We start from the raw sequence: 12,325 nt of genomic DNA on the forward strand, positions 1-12,325 counted from the left end.
AGATTTATTTACAAAGTGGTACCCAGTTTGTTCACTCATTCACTAAATATTCTCTGGAGAAAGTAAGTATTAAATGGAAGACTAAAGGATCAGAAAATGTCAATCTGTGAAGCAAAGGTAGGAAAAGGATCTATGCTAGTGGGGTAACATCCTAGGGTTGAGACTTGCTCAAGGAGCGTTTAAGAAACTAATGTCTACCAGCTGGTGTTTTGGAGTCCTACGAGATAAAGCAGTAAAAGGATTTCAATGTCATGACCATGTCACGTAGCCCTTGGACATTTTCTAATCTTAGTAAGTACATCTAGCGATAGAAGAAGAAAAAATAATAGAAATAAAATGCTTCAGAAGTACCCTAAGAACCTAAAGAAAATCGAAATAAAGAAAAACCTAAAATAGGCCCATTTTAGGTTTTCCTCTGCTTTTTCACATGTAGTAACTTCCCAATAATTTGCAAAATGCTTTAGAGTTCCAAACAAACCTCAGACTATACACAAAAAGAATGGACAAGCCTATGCTTCAGTTTGGTGATTCCAGACTTGATGTATAATTTCTGCTCAGCATTCGACTGCTCAAGTCACTTGGATGTATTCTCTTATCTTTTAATTTATCCATCATTTTTAAAGCAGCAGACACAAAATTGTTTGCCAAAGCTCACAGGAATTTTTTTTTCTAATGGTACATTGTTCCACCTGGCAAAAAGAGAAGCCGGTTACCGACTACCTCGTCCATAGATCTTAAGGATTGTCAGACCTCCCCGGGGACTCCCATCCTTGAATGTCCTACACCAGTAACTCCCTAGACTGGAGACGTGGCTTAGGCCTCGGAACACTGTCAGCGCCTACAACACCGTTGAGGGCTCATTTAAACTTGCACACTAGGACTTCACACGAACGATCCCGTGTGCGCAGAGAAAAAGGAACTAAATGGCCTGTTGCTCTCGGCCTCGGGCCTGCGGCGGGCTGCCCAGGACACCGGCCCTCCTCCGGTCCCCGGGGACTCGGTACACACTTGACGCCGAGGGATCGCCGGGCCCCAGCCAGCAAGACCAAGGGTCATGACCCCGGGAGCGCCAGCCTGCCTGGCTATGGTCGAACTCGGCGGGCAAGGCCCAACGTTGTGACGTGAACATCCACCTCCTTGTAGGTGGCAAAACCAGGGGAGCAGGAGCTAGTGAACGAACGAACGAAATAAATAAATGCAAGTGGGAATGAGTAGAAACGATGTTAAATATGAAGAGAAGGAAGCGAGTGAGGAGGCATAAGCGATACAAACCGTACGCTCCTAGGAACAGAGCGGGCGTTGGGCTGGTGATGCTAGGGATGCTGGGATGTTAGGGATGCTGGGATGCTGGGATGTTAGGGATGCTAGGGATGCTAGGGATGCTGGGATGCTGGGATGCTAGGATGCTAGGGATGCTGGGATGCTGGGATGTTAGGGATGCTGGGATGCTAGGGATGCTGGGATGCTAGGGATGCTAGGGATGCTAGGATTCTAGGGATGCTGGGATGCGGGATGCTGGGATGCTAGGATGCTAGGGATGCTGGGATGCTGGGATCCTAGGGATGCTAGGGATGCTGGGATGCTGGGATGCTGGGATCCTAGGGATGCTAGGGATGCTTCCAGCAGCGTCAAGCACTACTCCCTTTTTCTCCTTTTTTTTTTTTTAAATGATATTGTGAAATATCTTTTTTTTAAAAGATTTTATTTATTTATTCATGAGAGAGAGAGAGAGAGGCAGAGACAGAAGCAGGCTCCATGCAGGGACCCCAGGATCACACCCCAGGCAGAAACCACTGAGCCGCCCAGGGATCCCCTCTTTTTTCTCCTCCTTAAACTACCATGGGCACCTCTGCACAAACTGCTATCTCCCTCCGAAGTTGAGCACAATATATCTTAAAGGCGTCTTCCCGGTTAATGCATCTTTACAATAAACTCTCCGCAAAGTGTAAAGAACTGAAGACATAAATTGAAGTGGCTTTTAGTGGTGGCCGGGGGCGGGGGGGGGGGGGGGGCGCGGATTGACAGCTTTGGAGATAGACGGCTTCTCTCCTCTCCCACGGAGAGATACAGCCTGAGAAGCAGGAGTGTAGGGTGTCCCCGCCTGCTTCCCCTGCCTTCACCCTGACCAAGTAAGGGCTGCGAGAGGACAAGTCCCCTCTCCCAGCCAGCTCTCGGCCGACGCCGCTCAAGAACTGCCACCAGCACCCAGGCGACAGGAGCCTTTCCCTTCCCGCCCGCAAACCAGAGGCACCGCTTATTGCGCTTGGAACAGTGAACAGTGAAATCAGAGGGTACTAACTCTTGATACCCTCAGCCCCACTGGATCCAAGGCGCAGAACCTAAAGTGGAAACCAACTTGAGGTTCCCATTACGATTTCCCACGGCCATCGAGCCCTCCGACGGTCCCCAGCGTTCAATCAGGTAAGGCAGGAGAGTGTCGCTGTTTTATCCGGTTCTCCCCAAGATATTTGAAATGAGTACTCTGCCATCCATGAAATCAAATGAATCTCAGGGACATTTCTATTTATGCAGTGTGAGGGGGATCTTTCAAAAGAGAAAGGAAAAGCATAAAAAAGGATGGAATGTTTCCAAGAGAACAAGTAATGTACATTCTCCCTTCGGAAAGAAAAGCAGCAAATACGTATGAAAAATTGAGGGGCCTGCGTTAAAGTGGAGTCTTCACATCATTTATTTATGTACTGAACTTGAGAACCACTAAAGTCATCTTCATCACATCACCTTAAAATGAGCAGAGACCAATATAACAAGACTATCAGATTACAGTCAGTTGATGTTAGGAAACATACGCTTTGTTTATCTTACACTTTCCTAAACAATCATGCGCAGCTTTCTTTTGTTCCAGGAGTCATTCAAGCATATAATAAGGGTTCCAGCAAGTTGAAACCCTTGTATCTGGTTATTTTCAGGCAGTTGTAAACTTGCTGCCTCCAAGTCAGTAGTTTTCTTATGTTGTCAGCAAGGATTTAAAAAAATGCCATCATCCCAGTTCTTGTTAGTAAAGAGCTGCTCCATCTTTAGTCCTTCCCATTAACCCTCATTAACAGTTTGCACTTACTTTTAAAATAATTTTAAACATCTCTGATGCTTTCAAGGTAAAAAAGCACTTATACCGCAGTGTGCAGTTCTCACTTCTTGCTTCCTTAGCTGTTATAATTTCTCACCCCGGCTTTTTTTCTTCTGTACCTCGAAGCAAATCTCCTACCATCTGCCTTATGGACCCTGAACTGGTTTTCCCATACATTTCAAACTTTGCCTTGTCTTTGGTCTTCTGTTGAACGTGCATGCATTCATTCACACAACAGACATTTCCATAACACCTCCTCGTGTCCTTACTTGTCCTACACATGTGTTGGATCGAATTCGAGATAAAATATTATGCAACTAAAAAGGCACTAGAACAGAAATCCTGGATCCTAGTGTTAGCTCTGTCATCCATCAAGTATGTGACCTTGAACAAATCACTTTCCCTATATATACCCCTGTCAATAGGGCCTGGGTTATATCATATCTAAAATCACTTACAGCTCTGAAATCCTACAATATCATTGTCACCCCAGGAGTCAGTGCAAACAGACAAATCCATACCACCGTGTCAGTAACTTTGAGATACCAATTTAACTTTGAATCCAGGAGCTTTCCTAAAAGGAAAGTAAGGAAATCCTGACTTTGGTATTTGGGGCATATTAATGAGCGAGTGGAGGAGTCCTTGAAGACAGAGTGCTCAAATCCCATTTCAGAGACTAGTCTTCACTCTCTGCAATTCATCTACTTGCGATCTGCAATTCATCTCCAGCCGTTCTCCCTTAACCCTTCACTTCCACACAACCAATGACTGCCCCCCTCAAAGTTACCAAAGGACTTTCACAGAGTTAGATCCACGAGTCTACTGTTATTCTTCATCTACCTTGACATGTCATCATCATCATCTGACATATTTGACCACTCCTTTCTCTGTTGGGCACCCACCTCTCTCCCTACCTCACTGATCACTCCTCATCTTTCTTTTCTGACTTCTTTTTTTTTTCTTTTCTGATTTCTCTTCTGTACCCTGAGCTCCTAATATTGACTGCTCCCAGCTCTGAGCTGTTGGCCTTTTCTGTATGTGCTCACTCCCTTGGTGATCTTATCTAATCCCTTGGTTTTAAAATCTATCTATATGCCAAACCCAAGACCTCTTTCCTGAACTTCAGACTGGTATATGCAGATGGCTAATAGACTTCTAAAAAAAGGAGTCCTGATGTTCTTACCCAAATCTAATCCAGACAGTCCAGTTGATGTAAACTCCATCTTTTCAGACGCTCTGTCAAAAAAGTCTTTGGAGCGTTTTAGTCCTTTTATTTCTCTTATACCCTACATCTAATCTATTAGGATACTGGCTCTAGTTTAAAAATGTAGCAGAATTGAATCACTTCTGGGACACCTGGGTGGCTTAGTGGTTGAGCGTCTGCCTTTGGCTCAGGGCATGATCCCAGCCCCGGGATCAAGTCCCACATCGGACTCCCTGTGAGGAGACTGCTTCTCCATCTGTCTGTGTCTCTGCCTCTCTCTCTGTGTTTCTCATGAATACATAAATATAATCTTAAAAAAAAAAAAAAAAGAATCACTTCTTACCTCTACTGCCATCTCTCTCCTCGAGCTGCAATAGCTTCTAAACAGGCCTCCCGGCTTCTAGACTGGCTCCTTAGAACCTATTCTCGAGACAGAAGTCAGAGTGGTCTTTTGAAATACTAATTCAAGCCCTCCATTGGATCACTAATGTTTTCACAATGGCCTACAGGCCTTCCATAATCCCCCTGACTTCACCTCCTATTGCTTCCTCCCTTGCTCACTCCACTGCCATCAAGTAGCCCTTCTCACATCAAACACAACAGGCATAGCCTTGATGCCAGCTCTTCCGCCTACACACATCTGTACAGCCAATCTCTTCACCTCCTTCAAGTCTTTGCTCAATTTTCATCTTTTCAGTGAAACTTGATCATTCTACCTCAATCACGTACTCCTGATTTTCCTTATCTGGATCTATCTTTTCTTTTTCCATAGCACTTACAACCTTCCCATATTCTATATAATTTACTTCTATTTTTTGCTCATTTTCTGTTCTCCCGAACTAGAATGTAAATCATAGGAGGTCAGGAACTCTTTCCTGTTTGTTCATCGATGTACCTCAAGTAACTGGAATCATATTGGGCACCTCAGAAGTGTGTTATATTTATTAAATAAATAAATAGATCACTGAGTTATGGGTAAATAGGAAAGAGTGGTTCTATAGCTATCAGATTATAGCCAACATCTCAAGAAGCTACATATGAAGTAATAAGCTTAATATAGCTTCATTCTAATTATTTAATCAATGCCCAACCCTGCTGTCCCTTCTTGATCATTTGATACCCCTGATGGATAGAGAGTGTTTGGAGTTCACTTCTCACTCTGGAGACCCTTGTCATTTGTCCACCAGAATTCTCAGAACAAATTACAACTTTGGGCTGAAGAGACCTGAAGAGTTCTATACTCATCTGGCAGACTTAGAATAAAGCTTATAAAATAACTATTGTATATCTGCTGTGAGAAGTATAAAAGAGAGGAGTAGTAATTAACAGGTATTGATATCTAAGCCTATGACAGACATTATTCTAAGGTTTCACAAGTATAAACTCATTTCTTCCTTGCAACAACCCCTATCTCTTGACCTCACACCTCTCTCCCCATTATTGGATGTGATCCATCTGGACAACAATCAGAAAGTGACAAAAGTGCAAGTGGGTTAAAAGGGAAGACACAAAACTAAAGAAATAGACCATGACCTTAATAACTCCTAAGAAAAATGTTATCTGTTAAGCACAGCTTCCATATCTCCATGAAGCCAGGTTGAGAAAACATTCATGTTGACACATTGAAGGTCGAATATTCAAGGGTAATTAGATTTCTCCAAGGTGAATCATGGAGATGACCTAGTTAGAAGTAGATATAGAACTTTCACTGTCCAGCCATAAATCAATTCTAACATTCTTAAGCACATTTCTAAGCATTTTTGCTTGTAGCTTCATCAATTATTTTACATATTTCCTGTTACTAGTCTTTTACAAATTTCATTAGGATCACAAAAAAATTCACTAACTTATCCATCCTCATCTCAGTATTATTTCTTATTTTTTTATTTGAGAGAAAGAGAGAGAGAGCATACGAGCATGCACACATGCACAGCGTGTGAGTGGGAGGTGGGGCAGAGGGAGAGAAAATCTCCAGCAGACCCCTGGGCCCTGCAGAGCATGGAGCCTGACAGGTGGCTCAATCTCATGACCCATAAGTTCATGACCCAAGTGGAAACCAAGAGTCAGAGGCTCAACTGACTGAGCCACCCAGGTGCCCCTTAGTATCATTTCAAGTAGTTTTTTATTACCCTACTTTCCCATATCCATAAATACAAGGGGAAAAAAAGGAATTTCAACTAACTTCTTTGGCATTACCCTTTACCTGCTTTCAATCGTGGTAACCTTCTCAGAGTTGAAGACCTCCACTTGCTCAGACATTTTCATCAACTCGTTCAGCATACATTGGTTGAATTGCAATGACAATGCTAAGCATAAAAAAGTGTGATCCACAGTCCCTGAATCAGGGAATTTAGTGTCTAATAGTAAAGGAAAAACCAATACACTGAAATAGCTTCCTATAAGAACCTCAATGTCCAGAAGCAGAGGATTAGAGAAATAAGATATTTATGTTGGTGAAATGGAATACTACAGTTTAAATTAATAGAATAAATTAGATTTCCATGCACCAATATGGCTAGTTTTTAAAATATATTGAGTGAAATAAGGCAAATTTTTAAAAGATACATGCAATAATTACATTATGTTCTTTAACAAAACAGATTATAAAATGACATTTGCACTGCTTACAAATATACGGTGTGTAACAAAAAATAAGAAACAGAGCTTGAGAGGTTAGGAATCAAATTCAAATTAGTGGTTACTCCTGGAGAAGGAAGAGGTGAATGGGATTGGAAAACGTGTAATGTGAACCTCAACTTGATTGGTAAGGTGCTATTTTTTTATTTAATGAAAAAATATTTGAAGCTAGGATTTTTAAATGGTAAACTTTATTTATTTGGGGTAGTAGGATATATGGTATTTTTCTATACTTTAATGATTTTTCCCCCTAATGTCTTCCAAATTTAGAAATGAGAGAGAGGGGAGAAGGAAAGGTGTCACACTGAGAACACTACTCACAAAAATGGGAAGTGACAAAGGCTACAGAGAACATACCAGAGATATATAAGCAAGCATCAACAAGGGAGCAGTACTAAGAAGGGCTGTGAGGTGACAGAGGGGAGAAACCAGAACGTTCCTGGGAGTCTTCCTAAAAATGCTAGAGTGGAGTCAGGCCTGAAGAATGACCATTGGGAAAGTTACTTAATCTCTCCAAAACTTGAACATGGGATAATATCTCCCTGGCTGCAGGATTTGCACAGGCTAGAGAAAGTATATTCAAAGATGCCCGTGTATAGTAATATAGTAATGCTCACAAATGAAGATAGTGATTAATGATTATCACATGGGACAAAGACTCAGGTCTCCTGATTCGGGAGTCAGTGATCTTTTCATAACACCACATTGCTGATTTTGCAATTTACCGTTATTCTATGTTCATGTGGCCAAAACTTTCATGGTAATAAAGCAAGAGACCTCAGTGGAGTCCTGGGCAGCTCGCTGGATCTCAGTTATAAATTATGCCTCTTTAAAACAGCAGGGAAGTTCCTCAAAAAATTAAAAATAGAACCACCATATGATCCAGCAATTCCACTTCTGGGTATTTATCCAAAGAAAATCAAAACACTAACTCAGAAAGATACATGCACCCTCATGTTCACTGAAGCATTATTTACAATAGCCAAGACTTAGAAACAACTTAAGTGCCCTTCGATGGATGAATGGGTAAAGAAATTGTGGTGTATATATAGCTGACCCTTGAACAACACAGATCTGAACTGAATGGATCTACTTATACGTGGATTTTTTTTCAATAAATACAGTACAGTACTATAAATGTATTTTCTCTTTCTGTAGCTCATTTTATTGTAAAAATACAGTATATAATAGTTTAACATACAAAAATACGTGTTAATTGACTGTTATTAGTAAGGCTTCCAGTCAATAGTAAGCTATTAGTAGCTCAACTTTTAGGGAATCAATAGCTATACATGGATTTTTAACTTCACGAGGCGGGGACAAGGGAGGATAGCAGTGCCCCTAAACCCTACATTGCTCAAAGGTCAACTGTCTACAGTGGAATAGTATTCAGCTATAAAAAAGAATGAAATCTTGCCATTTGCAATGCAGATGGACTTTGAGGGCATTACGCTAAGTGAAATAAGTCAAAGAAAGACAAATGCCATAGGATCTCTCTTATACGCGGAATCTAAAAGAACAACAATAACAAAAACCCCAAAACTGATCCTACAAATCCGGAGAACAGATTGGTGGTTGCCAGAGGAAGAGGTGGAGTATGGAAGGTGGGCAAAATGGGTGAAAGGAGTCAAAAGGTACAAACTTCCAGTTGTAAAATAAGTAAATCTTAGGAATTTAATGTATGGCATGGCAATCATGATTAATAATATTGTATCGCATACTTGCAAATTGCTAAGAAAGTAAATATTAAAAGTACTCATCACAAGAAAAAATTCTATATGTATGGTGACAGATGTCAACTAGACTTATTGTGGTGATCATTTTGCAATATATACAAAGATTGAATTATTATGTCATACACATGAAACTAATATAATATTGTTTGTCAGTTAAACCTCAATTTAGAAGAATATCTCTTTTTAGTGTGCAAAACAGCTGCAGACTCTACTTCTCACTCCATGCTGTTGATGGTTCTCTGGAATATTTCTAACTATTTTTGTCTGTCCTATATATGATCGTGAAACAGTCAAAGGTGGAACTTTTGGTCGATTGGCTTCCCAATTGTTGAGTCAGCTGCTGGCTAAAATTTGGAATACCAAATTTGTCTCAGCCAGGGAGTTAAAATAGGAGGTTACATGTTTCATGCCTTGGGGTCCCTGGTCTCCAATGTTTACAAAAAAAAAAAAAACAAGTGCACAGGACTTTGCTTGCATTGCTTTTATTGATAAAGCATTCACAGATTTCCTCAAAAGACTCTAACATATTTTTCATTTTATCTAGGCTGTTATGCTTGTTATGAAAGCAAGTTTAAAGAGCATTTTTTAAAAAACACACTTCATAAGACTTACACAATGCTGTGTTATGTGAATGGTACACATTACTCTGAAAGTCCCCAGGCCTCTTTTATCATATCCAGTATCAGTAAAGGGAAGCTCCATCCACATGATTCCCAAGCACACCTCACTCCAAAGCAGATTGATGGTCCCTTGCCACTCTACTTAGCCAGCTGCAGCATGAGCTAAGCCCAAGTTTGGGTGATTGAATTATTTTTCTCAGTGAGGTTTTAGCAACCATTATCACTATCCCAGGAAGTTGTCCTTTCTTGGAGATAAATTGCCATAGGAAACTGTGTTCTCTCTTTTAGCACATATTTCCAAATTTCATTGCTCTGCATGGAGGGGAGAAGCATATGTTCCTTCTCAACACCACTCACTTCAAACAACTGAGAAACACAGGATTGTTTAGGCCACAGGAGCCATGGACATACACCATCCAGAAATCTTCTTTTGTCTGACAAAATGCCACAAACTTGCATTGATAACATGCTATTTTTGTCCACCATCAACCCATTACCATGGCCACCAACCCTTCAAAACAACATCAGATTTCCAATCTCCCACACTTCTCCTATACCTTTTCTTTCATCTCCCAAAGAACAAAGAAACAGTTCTGTGATCTTATCGGGGTTAGTTAACAAAATTAATTAAAGGTGCTAACTCTATCACATTGTTTTTGGTTGCAGTAATGTGGTCACAGAGGGGATTTGAAATGGTCTAAGATGACATCTCAGCCTTTGAGAAAAATCAACACAAAGCCACAGCCAGGATTGGTTCTAGTGGTTGACATTTGGGTCTTCATTCTAGACAAGGAAGCCAGAAAGAGGATAGGCCAAGAATCAGCAATTCTTTTAACTCAATGACCTTCCAAAGCAATAGGGAAGCAATAGGGAGCAGAATATACCACCCTAAAATGTGCCTCTTTGGCATAGGATTATTTTCAGCTTAAGGTAACTGAGAAGAAACAGATACAAGAAAACCTCTCTGTCCTCCCCCATTCACCTAAAAGCAGGATACATATTTGTAAAGGCGTCCGCTCTTCCCTCTACCAGGAAGGACAGATATTACCAAAGACAACTCTAGACCCTTACCAGCCTAGAGAAGGCACCAAAGGATTCTATATAACAAATTCCACTAACTAGAATTTATCTGCTATGAGTTCCCCATATATTAACCTCACCACAATTTGCTACCCTAGAAATTGAGTCCTTTTTCTTAGTCTTGTGCCTTAGAATGTATTGTTCTTAAGAAGTTATATATGCTCAAGTTCTAACCACTCCTTCGAGTTACTCATTACTGAGTACTCCCATGTGTACATAAGATGCACTTGTTAATAAACCTGTTGGCTTTTTCTTGTTAATCTGTCTTTTGTCAATCTAATTTGCAGGGCCCTAATCAATGAACCTAAGATGGGTAGAAGGAAAGAGAATTATTTTCCTCCCCTAAAAGAGCATACTAGAGGACAAAATGGGATGGTAAATTGCCTTTTTCTATTTGCTCTAAAGAGATTGCCCTTCACTGGGTTTATTGGTCTAGTGTCTTCTATGATTATAAAGCCTTCCAATAATTACAGGTAAGGGATAAATTAACATAGGAAAAACCATGATTTTCTTTCCACTTCCAATCTTGGAAACTTCTGAAATTAAAGGTATCTTTTCTCTTTCTTTAAGAGAAGCAGAGACCAGTAGGCACAGTATCTCTGATAATGCCTTAAAGGTAACACTTTGGAATTCATCCCCACAGATGGGCTAGGAAACAGCAGAGAAATCTGTGTATGGGACTTCGATTAGCCATCATAGTTTTTCATTTTATTTTTTGATTAACTTTTCTCATGCATAGCTGAAAAACACTAAACAGAATGAAAGGCAAGTTTTGTAATTAGACTAGATTGCCCAAGGCAAGAGAAAAAGAGAGACAAGCAAATCCTGTAATTCAGCTCCTAAGTAACATCCTCCACATGAGTTTCTTCATACATTTTTTAATCAGCTTTTAAGGTTTTGCATGTATACATTGAAATGAGTGTTTCTTTTGGGAAAATGCATTAGTTTGCATCAAGGTTTTCATTTTCTCTTAAGCACACCTTCTCCCTCATATTTTAAAACATATAGTACATCAAGATGTGTGGAGGCAGGGAGGAATGGGAAAATATCATGAGAGAGAAAAACATGATAAAGCTTACAAAGATGGAAAAATGTGGACTATGTGATAGAAGAGTTGAAGGAGCATACCCAAAAGAGTATTGATGGCTCAATGTCACCCTGGCGCAAGGTTTCTCTTTGCCTTTGGCCCAAGAACCTTTCTCATCAATAAGTTATGTAAAAGAATAAGCCCAGCCTATTGGTAACGAGCACACAAACTGAAAGGAAGAGCAAAGATGGTAAAATAAACATATTAAGATACCAGAAGGATTCAAGAAGTATAGACCAGAACTAAAAAGATGTAATTTAGTAAGGATAATCCAGTAAGGTATCATTCTACCCTGGGATAAAAACCTCAGGTGCAAATTCAAAAAATGGTGGAAAACTAGGAGTTCGCGTCTGTATTAGAAAAAGTCCTGAATACGGAATTAGAGAACACCTGTGTTTTAAGTCCATTTAACTCCTTTATCTCCATCTGTTTTCTCATGGAAAAACTGGGCATAACAGCATCCACCTCTGGGGATTGTTAGGCCATTAAAATGAGATAACATGTGAGACCAAATCTTAGAGCCATCTATGTGGACCAAGGTCTTGTGAGCCCACATGCAAAGTCAGGATCAGGTCAAGCGGTATCACAGCTCTACATGCTCAGAATTGGTCAAACCAAGGGAATAATAACACTGTGATCAGGAATAGGGGCCTTGATTTTAAAGAAAGGAAAGTCAGAAAACATTTATTGTGCCTCCATTTATGTGTGTAAGAGGAGGCTCTGAGGATATTCATGAGAAGCCCTGATCTCTACCCTCAAGGGGCTCTTAATCTAGAAACGAAGGACAGGAATGTTCCAACACACTGAAGTTGGCCAGTGTGTTGCCAGTTCGGTAAGCAAAGTCGATGAGAAACAGTTATCTGAATCACCCCGATG

General features: G+C 40.5%; 1 long non-coding RNA gene across 2 annotated transcripts in view; it reads right to left on the bottom strand.

The window, feature by feature from the left end:
• The window catches only part of LOC140637902 (uncharacterized), a 38,536-nt gene that overhangs the window by 2,532 nt on the left and 23,679 nt on the right, over window positions 1-12,325 (bottom strand). For both annotated transcript variants that reach the window (XR_012035001.1, XR_012035000.1), the window contains one exon: window positions 4,633-4,709. This is a non-coding gene — a long non-coding RNA (uncharacterized lncRNA). The remainder of the gene's footprint in view (window positions 1-4,632; window positions 4,710-12,325) is intronic.

This window comes from Canis lupus, chromosome 8 (assembly GCF_048164855.1).
Source record: "Canis lupus baileyi chromosome 8, mCanLup2.hap1, whole genome shotgun sequence".
NCBI classification, from domain to species: domain Eukaryota; kingdom Metazoa; phylum Chordata; class Mammalia; order Carnivora; family Canidae; genus Canis; species Canis lupus.